Genomic DNA, 13,853 nt, shown 5'->3' with positions numbered 1-13,853 from the left:
ACCTCAACTCTTCCGACTCATCCTGCTACCAATCTCCAATGGCTAGTATTTTGGAAAACTGAACTTTCTTACCATCAAGTGGGATTCCACCCAGGCAGAGGCATTAACATTATCCTGATCTTCATCTGGAATGACCTGTAAACAACAGTGATCAGGAAAGAAGTAGCTGTTGAAGATCTAATGCACCTATCCAATAACTTTACACAGACTACTACACTCAGATTCAGGCTTGCTAAACTTGCAACCCAAAGAAGTAACTGCTAGACCTGTCATCCTTAGGGTGGTCTTCCCCAAACTTATTTACCTGCTCACCTCCACTTTTTGCTGTATCTTTTTGCTGGCCTTAGGACTCTGAGCACTTTACCACTGCTAACCAGTGCTAAAGTGCATATAATTCACCCTAAATATAGTGACATTGGTGCATACAATATTGGCATATTTAGTTTACTTTAAGTCCCTTATAAAGCGGTATACCATATAGCCAGGGCCTGTAATTTAAATGTTAATAGTGGGTCAGCAGCACTGGTTGTGCCACCCACATGAGTAGCATTTGAAACCTGTCTCAGGACTTCCACTGCAAGGCCTGTGTGCGCAGTTTACTGTCACATCGACTTGGAAGTTAATGTCACTTGCCAAGCCTTAAACTCCCCTTTTAACCTCTTTGCTTCTGCACTAATTTTGCCGCGGCGCAGGAGGGGGTGGGGGTTAAGGGCGGCGCTTCCGTGCTCATGACGGAACCACGCCGTCATGAGTCACGGGCGTCGTGTGCTCATGACGGCGTGGTTCCGTCACGACCCGCCCACTCATTATTTCGCCCCCACTGGTGGGAAATTATTGCGGTGTGGGCGGAGCGGCAACCGCATGACGGAACCACGCCATCATGACGGCAAGGTTCCGTCTTGCGCACGCAAAGGATTAATACACATAAGGCACCTCTAAGGTAGGCCCTAGGTAGCCATAAGGGCAGGGTGCGGTGTAATTAAATTGTAGGACATGAACTTTTAAATTTCACATGTCCTCGTAGCGACAAACAGCAACATTTGAGTTTCACTGCTGTGAGGCCTACTCCTCTCATGAGCTAGCATTGAGAATTCCTTAAAACACTTTTCAGCTGTCATTCCTGATTAGAAAGGAGTAGTTACACTATGTTTCATATCTATGGGACAGTAATGATAAATCCTCTTTACTGGTAAAGTTGGATTTAACATTGCTGTCATGGAAATTACACTTTCAGAAAGTGGGCATTTCTCTGCACTGCTGTGCGTTCCCCAAAGCCTGTGTTCAATACAAGTCTGGGGTGGGTGACAACTACACTTTCTGCATTCCTTCTAGACAGCTACAAACACAGTAAGGGTAGGGGTGACAGAGACCTTATATGCATTCATCTGCATTCTGACAGGTCTTCCTGAGCAGAAATATGGAGGGGAGCTGACACTTACACCTAAATAGGTAGTGTCCTGTTTCCCACACAAAGGGCTGATTACCCCCACATATATCCTGGCAGATAGGGCTGGAATTAAAGGGGGCCTGTGCACTTCAAGGGCCTGCTTTGAAGTCATCCCTACTTTAAAGGCACAACTGGGAACACGTACTGGGCCCTGACCCTACCAAGGCAGAATAACTTTTCCAGGAATGAAGACTGCTATGCTACAAGGATTGCCACTTTGCTTGACTGCTGCTCTAAAGGAATTGCTTTCTGCTTTTCCTAGCTGCCCTGTTGCCTCTGACCTCTGCCATGTTGAGGACAAGGACTAGATCTAGCTCACTTTAACCCAGAGTGACTCCAAGGCCTTGCTGGCTTGCTCCTGTTTCTGAAGTCTGAGCGTCATCAAAGACTACCTACAACTCTGCTGTTGTACTCTGCCATCTTTGAGTCCTATACAGCCTGAGGTGCCAATCTAGTCCGGGGCCTCGGAAGTGGGTTCTGCAGCTGTTTTGCTTGAATACTGATGCAGTGATAATTTTACGTCGCTTGGAAAGGACTCAGTTCCCCTCACTTCCCTGTGTGGCTCAACATAGACACAGGACATGAATGCGAGGATCAACGATGACGCAGCTCCTGCATCATAAGGGGTTCAACCCTAACTGGGGTCTGACTGTGAGGCTCAACGATGATGTTTCGACTCGACTACACGAAGTAGTACCTACACATCAAGTCTTCCATGCTGACACTTTCCCCATCTGAAGTCTCAATGACAAAAAAGACTTCCGACCAACCTGCTCCTGCACCTGGACTCCACTATCTGTGAGTCTGCCCTGCCAAGTGATACCACCCTGTTTCTGGATCCTTGGAAGTGGGCCTACAGTGCTCTGCTCTCTGGGGTCCTCATCGGTACCACTGTGAAGCCTCACAAAACAATGATGTGCACGCTGTGCACCAGGAATTAAGGTACAGTATTCAACAGATCTAAGTGGGTCCCTGTATCTGGCCCATGCTGCATCGCGGTCAGACTAAACTCTTGATTTAGTTATGATCCCGCATGATGAGATAACCACAGTCGGCGCTTTGTGCTTTTATGTGCCATTTACACCTACATCTTTAAAATTGATATCGCAGGATCTACTTCTTGGATTTTTGCTGTTTAGTGTCATGTTTAATTTATTACAGTAAGTTCTATTTGTCTAACCAGGTGTGGTATTTTTTTGTGGTGTTTTCACTATTTTACTATGTGAAGTGTTGCACAAATACTATACTTTACATATCGCCTCTTTAGATAAGCCTGACTGACCTGTGCCAAGCTACCAAAGGGTAAGCATAGGTTATCCTTTAGAGTGCATCTAAGTTTGCCCTGACTAGAGTGGTGGTTCCTTCTTGCACAGGGTGCATACTCTGACAACCAGAAACCCCAGTTCTAACAGTACCCTACACTGAATCAGCTTTTTAAAAGATCAGTCATCATATCAATTCCATCTTTCCTATAATTTATTGTGAGCACTAACCTTACTATTCCTCAAGGTTTGAGTATATCTGCTCTCTCGTTCAAAACTGACCACAGACAACTTCCAAACCTCATTATGCCTTTTAGCCTAACCTGTTATAACTATGCCATATAGCTCATTCAGAAGCCAGAGAATCCACTATTACTGGATACTTGAGACTAATTGCTGCTGAGGTACCACAAACACCACCTAAAACCTTTGAGCCCAACAACTTGGTTTATCACTGACATCAACAGAAGAAAGAAAACTGGAATCATCACGGACTTTGGGCTATCTCTCATTATGCAAGTGAATAAAATCAAAAGAAGTGTGTTCCAAACCATGTGAACCCTTTTCATCCCATATCATGGTGTCCTATAGAATATACGAGCTACTTATTAACCTTTTCCTGTTTTGACTAGACTAAGCAAACTGACTCCATTACTTGTCTGAAAAATTCAAAGAATCCAAATACAGCAGGAAGACAAATCCGACCCCTATGCCTATGTGATCACATTGCACCAGTCCTCCCCATGCTTCACTGGATACCCATGGCATAGAGTTACTCTTCAAGGTACTCTGCCTGATCTTCTATGTCCCAGATTCATCTTCATTCAAGTAAAATATCAAGGATAATTCCAGAAAATACTCTTCGCACTTAATTGGCACCACAGCTCATCATTCCATCCTGCAAGAACATATGCATAAATGGGTCCTCATTTCCAAACGAACAGTTATGAAATTGTCTCCCTTCAAAGACAAGAAACATCCTAGACCACTTGGAATTCAGTACACCAGGCTATTTTCACACCGATGATACAAGTTTGCACTGTCCGAATAAAAGATACAATTTCCCACACCATGAAGGTATGAACAGTAGGTGTCTCAACTCAAGTGACTCCTCATGCATAACTTCATAAAACTTTCTGCAAAGGCCACACCCAGAATTCACACCTTTTCATTCAAGCACAGTAACAACATAAAGTTTGAGTGCTGTGAATCTCATTGCTCCTTTAGATGGTCAAGCTCAGTGACATATCACAATATAAGGGTACTAATTTGTTCTTCAAGCCCAACACCAAAATACTCCCCACATAGGCCACACAATAAATACACATCCTTTCAGTCAAGCACAATCGGCAGGATAGTGCACAACATGCCCACTACATCACTATTTTGAATAGGTGTGTGTAGTCTATTTGAAACCACATCACAGAAGCAAGATTTTATTGAAAAGGGGCGTAGATGAAAACTTCAAACTTGTATTCAAGACTGTAGTAGAAGCACAATTTACAGAATTAATGTCATATACATGATCACTAGAGTCAGTGCAAAAAAAAACCAGGCCCTGTTATGAGCCCCTCCTGTATACACTAAAAAGACATGATAGTGGATTATGATCACAAAGAAGTTGAGAACAGGGCCTGGATAACCTAAGCGCATAGAAAATACAGATGCCTCATATGGTCAGGTACTACTCTCAACAATGTGTTATGACTGCACGGCCAGGACCTATTTTCAACCCCTGCTGCTTATAACCATTGGCGATTGTTGTTTCTGGCCCTTTCTGCAGGGTCACCCACAAACTGTTGCCGTCCTTCTGCTCAATAAAGAGCCTCAAAAGGCCACCTAGACAATAGAGCTTAAAGTCATCTGTGTGTTCCTGAATGGTGTGCCCGCAAGAGCAGAACCCTTACGTAACAATATGAAGGTTGACCCCATGACTAAGACATTGTGGTCCATCTTCTCTATCATCTAACTTACATTCTTGAGGATGGGATAAGGTTTTATAATTGTTACTGCAGAGTGACTCTGCCACTTTGGTCCTGATCAATGCCCTTGAACCCCATGTAGGGTCACTCCAGGGCAGAAACATGTTGACCTCGCATAGGGAGTATTTTTCTAAACCCTCTGTCACTTCCAATTCTTTTAAGCTCTATACATTGGGGGCACCAGGATAAAACTGATATTCAGTCCACTAGAAGATAGTTTTACTCACACCAGTCTTATTGTTTACATGTGATAACACTATGTCCCTCACTCGAACATATTGCTCCTCTAACCAAAAAACCAATGCTCCTCGCCATTAAAGAGTCGTAGTGCACACCAGGCACCCCAAAGTGTCGGTGCGAGTAGGAACCCAATAGTGAAGCATGCCATCTTCAGGTGAGTGATGGTTCTTATCCTATAAAAGGTCATCTCCAATGGTCACTTCCCTCTTTTCATGTGCAAGTTTTGAAACCGCTGTCATCTGGAAGCATCTGCGTCAGCATTGAAGGGTGATGCAGCGGAATTGATCATGCAGTCAATGCATTGTTTTTTATGAAAACAGCTGCAGAACCCCACTTCTGAGGACCAGAGCTTAGAGGGCATCTCAGACCAGGGTAGGGCTCACAGAAGGCTGAGTCCAGCAGCACTAGCAGAATTATAGGAAGTCTTTTGTGTCCCTGAGACCTTAGAAAACAGGAGACAAGCCTGCAAGCCCTTAGAGATCACTTGGAGGGAAGGCAGAGTCCTTCCAGCAGAGTCAGGGAGTGGCAAGCAGCAGGACAACAAGCAGAAAAACAGGTCTTCCAGACCAGCAGTCCATTTGAGTCCTTTAAGCTGCACAACTGTCCTTCTGACAGAGGTTCAGTTCATGAACAAGAAGTGCCAGATTATAGGGGGTCAGAGACCCAGAATTGATAACCAAAAGTGCCTTTGATGTAAGGGGTGACTTCAAAGGAACTCTCTGAAGTACACAAGGATCCCTTTCAACCCAGTCCTGTCTGCCAGGCTAACCCGGGGGGAGGGGAGGGTAAATCAGTGCTTTGTGTGTGGACAGGACACTGCCTATTGAAGTACAGTGTCAGCCCCTCCAATTCCTCTCTGCCCAGAAAGACCCATCAGAATGCAGATGAGTGCTTAGAATGCAGACAAGCCTCGACTTCCTGTGTATGTGGCTGTCTAGTGGGAATGCACCAGGTTTAGCTGTCAGGGAACCCAGACGCATATTGGAGACAAGCTGTTATGCACAAGATCAGTAACTACAGAGAAATGTCCACTTTCTAAAATTGGCATTTCGAAAACAGTAATGTTAAATTCAACTTCACCTGTAGGGGGGATTCATTTATCATCATCATTCCGAAGATATGAAACATAAAAAAGCTACTCCTCTCTGATCAAGAATTACAACTTAAAATTGCATTAAGGAATTCCCAATTCGGACCTATGAGAGGGGTAGGCCTCACAGTAGTAAAAAATGAAATAGGCTGTTTGTCATTACCAGGACATGCCAAACATGTCTTAGCTTTTACTTACATAGCACCCTGACCTTAGGGTCAATTAGGGCCTACCCTAGGGGTGATGTACATGTAATAAAAGGAGAGCATAATGCTTGGCAAGTAGTTTTAAATGCCAAGCTGAAGTGGCAGTAAAATGCACACATAGGCACTTCAGTGGCAGCCCTTCAACGGGTTTCAGAGGCCATTTCTGTGGGTGGCACAATCAGTGCTGCAGCTCACTTGTAGCATTCAAAGTAAGGCCCTGAGTATATGGTACACCCCTTTACAAGGGCTTTACCAGTACAACAAATATGCAAATTAGGTTTACACCAATGCTATCATCTTTAGGGGAGGAGCTCATGCACTTTAGCACTGGTTGGCAGTGGAAAAGTGCTCAGAGTCTTAAGGCCAACAAAAGGAATCAGCCAAATTAAGAGGCAAATGGCAAAAGGCTGGGAGAAAGACCACCCTAAGGGTGACATGTCTACCACAAGGTAGTGCATTTTATTGTCTCATTATAAGACAGTGGTAGTGCACTTTCATGTCTCCTATATAATTGAATTAAGAGACAGTTGCAAGGGTACTTTCATTTCTGAAGTACGATTACACTGCAAGTCATTGTCAGTGTATTTTTGTGTGCCTTGTCTCCAATACAATTATATTTTAAGACAGTGTATTTAAATGTCTCATTATAGGACTGTGGTAGTGTATTTTCATATCTCCCACAGAATTGTATCATGAGATAGTGGCAGTGTACTTTCATTGATGAAATACGATTCCACTGTAAATCACTGGCAGGGTATGCTCATGTCTCATTATAAGACAGTGGCATTGTGTTTTCTTGGCTCATTATTAGACAGTGGTGGTGTATTTTAATGTCTCATTATAAGACAGTGGTAAGGTTCTTTCATGTCTCCCATATAATTGCATCATGAGATAATGGCAGTGTACTTTCATTTCTGAACTATGATTGCACTGTAAGTCACTGGCAGTATATTTTCTTGTGCTCTGTTTTTAGCATAGTTTCATATGTACCACAGGATGGCATTATACATCAGTGGCTGACTATGTTCATGTGTCACGTTAGATGGCACTGGGAGTCAGTAGCAGTATATCTTCACATTTCCAATAGGAGTGCATAGTAAGTCAGGGGCAGCATTTGTTTGTGAGTCCCATAGGCTTCCATTGTTTGCCACTGTATCTTCACCCCACCCACGGGGTCGCATTCCAAGTCTGCAGCAGCATTTGTTTCATGTCTGCCATAAGACTGAACTGTAAGTCAGTGTATTTTCATGCATCCTTTAGGTTTACATTGTAATTCTGTCATAGCATTTTTCATATCTGCTATTAGATTGAGCTGTGGGTGAGGTATTTTGATGTCTCCTTTGGGATTGCACTGTTAGCAGGCAGCAGTGTAGTTAATTGTCACGTGTGGGATTGCATTGTCAGTACGTGGCAGCATTTCTTTCACGTCTGCCACAAAATTGAAATCTATACCTGGGTGTTTTCCTGTCTTCCATTCAGTGCATTAAAGAAAAGTATGGCAACTGTGACCCTGAATGCAGTGCGAGTGGGACTAATGTTTGAGGTTGGAGGAAAAGGCACGGCTAAACAATACAATATTCTATAACCATTTTGTTGATCTTTCAGCAACAGGTAACACACACCTTAAATGAAAAATAAAAGCAAGTTCAACTAATCAGTGAGAAATGCGCTATTTCTCATTATATATATATATATATATATATATATATATATATATATATACATATATATATATATATATATATATATATATATATATATATATATATAATATATATATATATATATTTATATACATATATATATGGTAATCTTAGGTAAGAATTAACTTGGTAGTGATTTCACTCACCGATTTAGACAAGGACACTTGTGTCCCCATCTCACCTACGCTGCGCATACATACGCTTTGATTCCAGCCTCCCTTGAGACTTTACTTGACCCACTGCGATACTCTACTTTTGCCACTGTGCCCAAGACTCGCTCATATTCCGCTCACCTCGGGCACTTACAGCAGCTCCATCGCGTAACAATCCCAGCGATATCCTTATGACGGCACACCACAGCATCAGCCCCCACTCATAACGCTCGATACAGTGCTACCGTCCAAAGCGGCAAAACCTCTGGCGCGCCATATGTTTCTTCTATTTTCACTACCTCACCTTGATCTGTGATGTCACACCTCGGCACTCATGACACCTTGACTGTATACAATCAATTATTTGAATCATATTTGTGATCTTAAACAGTATGCCAAATATTATTTACACAGTCTTCGTTAATTTCAGGACATGTATTTTGTGAAATACTGGCAAGATAGACTTTACTTGTTTTATTTTTGTAAATGCACTGTCATGTCCGTGTTACATTAGGAAACTACCATGTCCATGGTGGTATCCGTGTGGTAGCCATAACAACGTTGCCACGAGCAAAGTGTATTTATTCTGTAAATCAGTGTGTCCAAAACGTAGTGACCAAGGCGGTTCGCCGCCGAAACGTGTCTAGCTTTTGTTTGGATTATTAAATACTTTATGCCAATACCTCACGGAGTCTATGCCTGACTGTTTGCCGCCGTCAGGGCTGGGAGAGAAGATATATATATATAAAGGACTGTGATATTATGTTATTGATGCAGTATCAGCCAGCAGGCGTGGGGGAAACAGGGAGTCAAAATTGTGCAAACTTGAAACCAAATACATCCTACAGCTAGACACCAAGCAGCCTGGGGGTTTAAACCTCGCGGAGGATTTATACACAAGTTTACACTAGGCGCTGTAGGATGCAAATAGGATATATGAACAATTGTGGAGTGCATGAGTCAATTAAGGTCTTCAAATAGGTAACTAGACATAATATCGACTCCACAATATTGAATGGACAAAATATTGAGTTAAAAATATCGACAATAATAAAATATCGATATCAAAAATATCGACTCAAAAATATCGACTCAAAAATATCGACCAGACAAAATATCGATAAATAGTCAAAGTAAAAAATATCGAGATTATGTAGAAAAAAGGTTAAAAAAAAAAAAAATTATTAATAGTAATATAAATTGTAGTTAATGTTTAGGAGCGGGTTGTGGGTTTATAGGGGAATAGGGTGGGAAGTAATTTAATAATCATTAATTAATTAATATATGTTTGTAAATTTTATTTATTAATAATTAATTGGTAATTAATTAATATTAATTAGTTAATTAATTACTATAATTTTGTACATATTTTTATTAGTAATTAATTGGTAATTAATTAATTTTAACTAGTTAATTACATTAATTACAGTAATTTATTATTATCTATAATTTTGTGTTATTGTTAATTAATTAATTGGGAAAAAGTAATATTAATTAATAAATGCAATTATTTACAGCTAATGTGCTAATATATTTACTTTATTGTTATTGTTAATTATTAATTAATTGGTAATTTAATAATAATAATTAATTTTGTGTAAAGGAGTATTTTTAGGGTTCAGGGTCAGTTTTCAATTCTCGGGTAAAGGGGTATTTTCTTGGTTCAGGGTCAGTTTTCAGTTTGTGGGGAAAGGGGTTTTTTTAGGATTCAGGGTCAGTTTTCAGTTTTTGGGTAAAGGGTTTTTTTTAGGGTTCAGGGTCAGTTTTCAGTTTTTGGGTAAAGGGGTATTTTTAGGGTTCAGGGTCAGTTTTCAGTTCTTGGGTAAAGGGGTATTTTTTGGGTTCAGGGTCAGTTTTCAGTTTTTGGGTAAAGGGGTATTTGTAGGGTTCATGGTCAGTTTTCAGTTCTTGGGTAAAGGGGTGTTTTTTGGGTTCAGGGTCAGTTTTCAGTTTGTGGGTAAAGGGGTTTTTTAAAGGTTCAGGGTCAGTTTTCAGTTTTTGGGTAAAGGGGTATTTTTAGGTTTCAGGGTCAGTTTTCAGTTCTTGGGTAAAGGGGTATTTTTTGGGTTCAGGGTCAGTTTTCAGTTTTTGGGTAAAGGGGTACTTTTAGGGTTCAGGGTCAGTTTTCAATTCTTGGGTAAAGGGGTATTCTTTTGGGTTCAGGGTCAGTTTTCAGTTTGTGGGGAAAGGGTTTTTTTTAGGATTCAGGGTCAGTTTTCAGTTCTTGGGTAAAGGGGTATTTTTGGGTTCAGGGTCAGTTTTCAGTTTTTGGGTAAAGGGGTATTTGTAGGGTTCAGGGTCAGTTTTCAGTTCTTGGGTAAAGGGGTATTTTTTGGGTTCAGGGTCAGTTTTCAGTTTGTGGGTAAAGGGGTTTTTTAAGGGTTCAGGGTCAGTTTTCAGTTTTTGGATAAAGGGGTATTTTTAGGGTTCAGGGTCAGTTTTCAGTTCTTGGGTAAAGGGGTATTTTTGGGTTCAGGGTCAGTTTTCAGTTTTTGGGTAAAGGGGTATTTGTAGGGTTCAGGGTCAGTTTTCAGTTCTTGGGTAAAGGGGTATTTTTTGGGTTCAGGGTCAGTTTTCAGTTTTGGGGTAAAGGGGTATTTGTAGGGTTCAGGGTCAGTTTTCAGTTCTTGGGTAAAGGGGTATTTTTTGGGTTCAGGGTCAGTTTTCAGTTTGTGGGTAAAGGGTTTTTTTAAGGGTTCAGGGTCAGTTTTCAGTTTTTGGGTAAAGGGGTATTTTTAGGGTTCAGGGTCAGTTTTCAGTTCTTGGGTAAAGGGGTATTTTTTGGGTTCAGGGTCAGTTTTCAGTTTTTGGGTAAAGGGGTACTTTTAGGGTTCAGGGTCAGTTTTCAATTCTTGGGTAAAGGGGTATTTTTTTGGGTTCAGGGTCAGTTTTCAGTTTGTGGGGAAAGGGTTTTTTTTAGGATTCAGGGTCAGTTTTCAGTTCTTGGGTAAAGGGGTATTTTTTGGGTTCAGGGTCAGTTTTCAGTTTTTGGGTAAATGGGTATTTGTAGGGTTCAGGGTCAGCTTTCAGTTCTTGGGTAAAGGGGTATTTTTTGGGTTCAGGGTCAGTTTTCAGTTTGTGGGTAAAGGGGTTTTTAAAGGGTTCAGGGTCAGTTTTCAGTTTTTGGGTAAAGGGGTATTTTTAGGGTTCAGGGTCAGTTTTCAGTTCTTGGGTAAAGGGGTATTTTTGGGTTCAGAATCAGTTTTCAGTTTTTGGGTAAAGGGGTATTTGTAGGGTTCAGGGTCAGTTTTCAGTTCTTGGGTAAAGGGGTATTTTTTTGGGTTCAGGGTCAGTTTTCAGTTTGTGGGTAAAGGGTTTTTTTAAGGGTTTAGGGTCAGTTTTAAGTTTTTGGGTAAAGGGGTATTTTTAGGGTTCAGGGTCAGTTTTCAGTTCTTGGGTAAAGGGGTATTTTTGGGTTCAGGGTCAGTTTTTAGTTTTTGGGTAAAGGGGTATTTGTAGGGTTCTGGGTCAGTTTTCAGTTCTTGGGTAAAGGGGTATTTTTTGGGTTCAGGGTCAGTTTTCAGTTTGTGGGTAAAGGGTTTTTTTCGGTTCAGGGTCAGTTTTCAGTTTTTGGGTAAAGGGGTATTTTTAGGGTTCAGGGTCAGTTTTCAGTTCTTGGGTAAAGGGGTATTTTTTGGGTTCAGGGTCAGTTTTCAGTTTTTGGGTAAAGGGGTATTTTTAGGGTTCAGGGTCAGTTTTCAGTTCTTGGGTAAAGGGGTATTGTTTGGGTTCAGGGTCAGTTTTGTGTTTTTGGGTAAAGGGGTATTTTTAATTAATATTAATTAGTTAATTAATTAATATAATGTTGTACATATTTTTTATTAGTAATTAATTGGTAATTAATTAATTTTAATTAGTTACTTACATTATTAGCTTGACTGGAGTAGGAATAGTAAATAATTATTGGTCAGTGTCCAGCACCTTCCATGATATTAGCTTGACTGGAGTAGCAATAGTGAATATTAATTGGTCAGTGTCCAGCACATTTGCATATATTTTTACATTACTGTGTTATTATATTACAAAATAATGCAAAATGGATGTTTTCAAAAAACTTTATTAAACATTTTTTATTTTTTAATGTGTACTACAATACAATCACAAACAAAAATAACATAACATTATTTTGAAATGTAGTATTCGCAGAATAACACATTATCATTTATATACATGTAAATTATCACACAAAATTATTTAACAACATTTTTTCTGTAAATAAAAAATATTTTCATCATTAACTTTGAGTAACAAGTATTTATATTGAATTAAATAAAAAATAAGTTTTTTTTCAGCTTCTTCCATTTATATTTAATAATGTTAATATTATATATTAATATTATTAAATATATATTTTTTACATTTACATTTTTATAAAGTAACCTGACAATTATTATATTTGCTCAAGAAATGGAAATACAAATTAAGACATTTTTGGTACATATTTCAGACAATGTTGTTTTTAAATGAAACATATAAATATATTATGTTGTAAACTTTATAACAGTATAGGGGAACAATATGTTTAATAATAATTTCTGGTATTGCCAAAAGATTATTTATGCAATTATATACTTTTATAATACTTAGAAATTATTATAAAACATTTTGTAAAAATTAATAAAAATAATAACAAATATAATTATTATTATTATTATTAATTACTAAACATAATCATTTATTTCTTCTTTTCAGAAAAACATACATTCAGAGAAAAATAAATACATTACTTCAGGGCATTGTTTATATATTAAATGGTTATAATGTTGATATTAATAACAATAAATAAGTTATATTATTTATTATTATTAATTATTAACATAAACAATTATAATGTTTAGTTAAAAACAAACACAAAGTTATTCCTATAAATGTACAAGAAATTATTTACATATATTATTTCAAGTCTTACATAATTTTTTAATATTATTAATATATAATAATTACTATATATTAATTAATAATAAATATATTTATATTTTTTTAAACATGTTAAATTATAATGAGTCTAGTGTATTAATTTGTTAAAATAACAATGTGTATGTATTATATTTTTTAACTATAACATTGTATTTTCTATGATACCTTTTCAAAAATGGTTTAAGGGAACTACTTTTTTACCGCGTAAGGTTATTGCGCTTCATTCAGGACTGGAGAAGCTTGCGGTTGGGAGTTGCTTCGCGTGGAGAGAGGTAAGGTTAATTTTACATACATATTATAACTGAGTGGTAATGTTTGAGGGTATATTCGAACTGTGTAGTGTTTTTGTGTGTATGTATGAATTGTTTAAGTAGCGTTTAGGTGAAATGTCGTCGTTAGAGATGCGTTGGGTATGTTTTAGTTCTAGTGTTATTTTAAGTGTTAGGAAATGTCTTCTTACATGGTTAATGTTACTTGTGAGTGTATTTACAAATGTTATGGGCTATTTGTGGGTGGGTTTCGTTATGTCTGTTTTTTTACAGGTTCCAGTTCCTCGCATGAAAACTACATGGAAGGAAGCGTGTTTTTTTCCGGAGAAACTAATGTATGACTTATTATGGTTATATTTTGACATGTATCTCCTATTTTTCGTGTTTGCCAGGGGCGGATTTTACATTTTTTAAACATTTTTCGGGTTTTTTGAGGGTTTCGAATTGGATTGATACATTGATATGCGTGACCGTTTTTTAAAAGTTGTGTGTATATCACTTTAAATAGTAAAGTGTCCACACTACTGTTTTCGGGATTTCCTGGAGCGTTTATTTCTTTTTTACTTAATTTTCGGGTTTTTGAGG

This window comes from Lissotriton vulgaris, chromosome 7, assembly GCF_964263255.1.
Source record: "Lissotriton vulgaris chromosome 7, aLisVul1.2, whole genome shotgun sequence".
NCBI lineage: Eukaryota > Metazoa > Chordata > Amphibia > Caudata > Salamandridae > Lissotriton > Lissotriton vulgaris.
Note: the sequence above shows the minus strand (reverse complement) of the source record.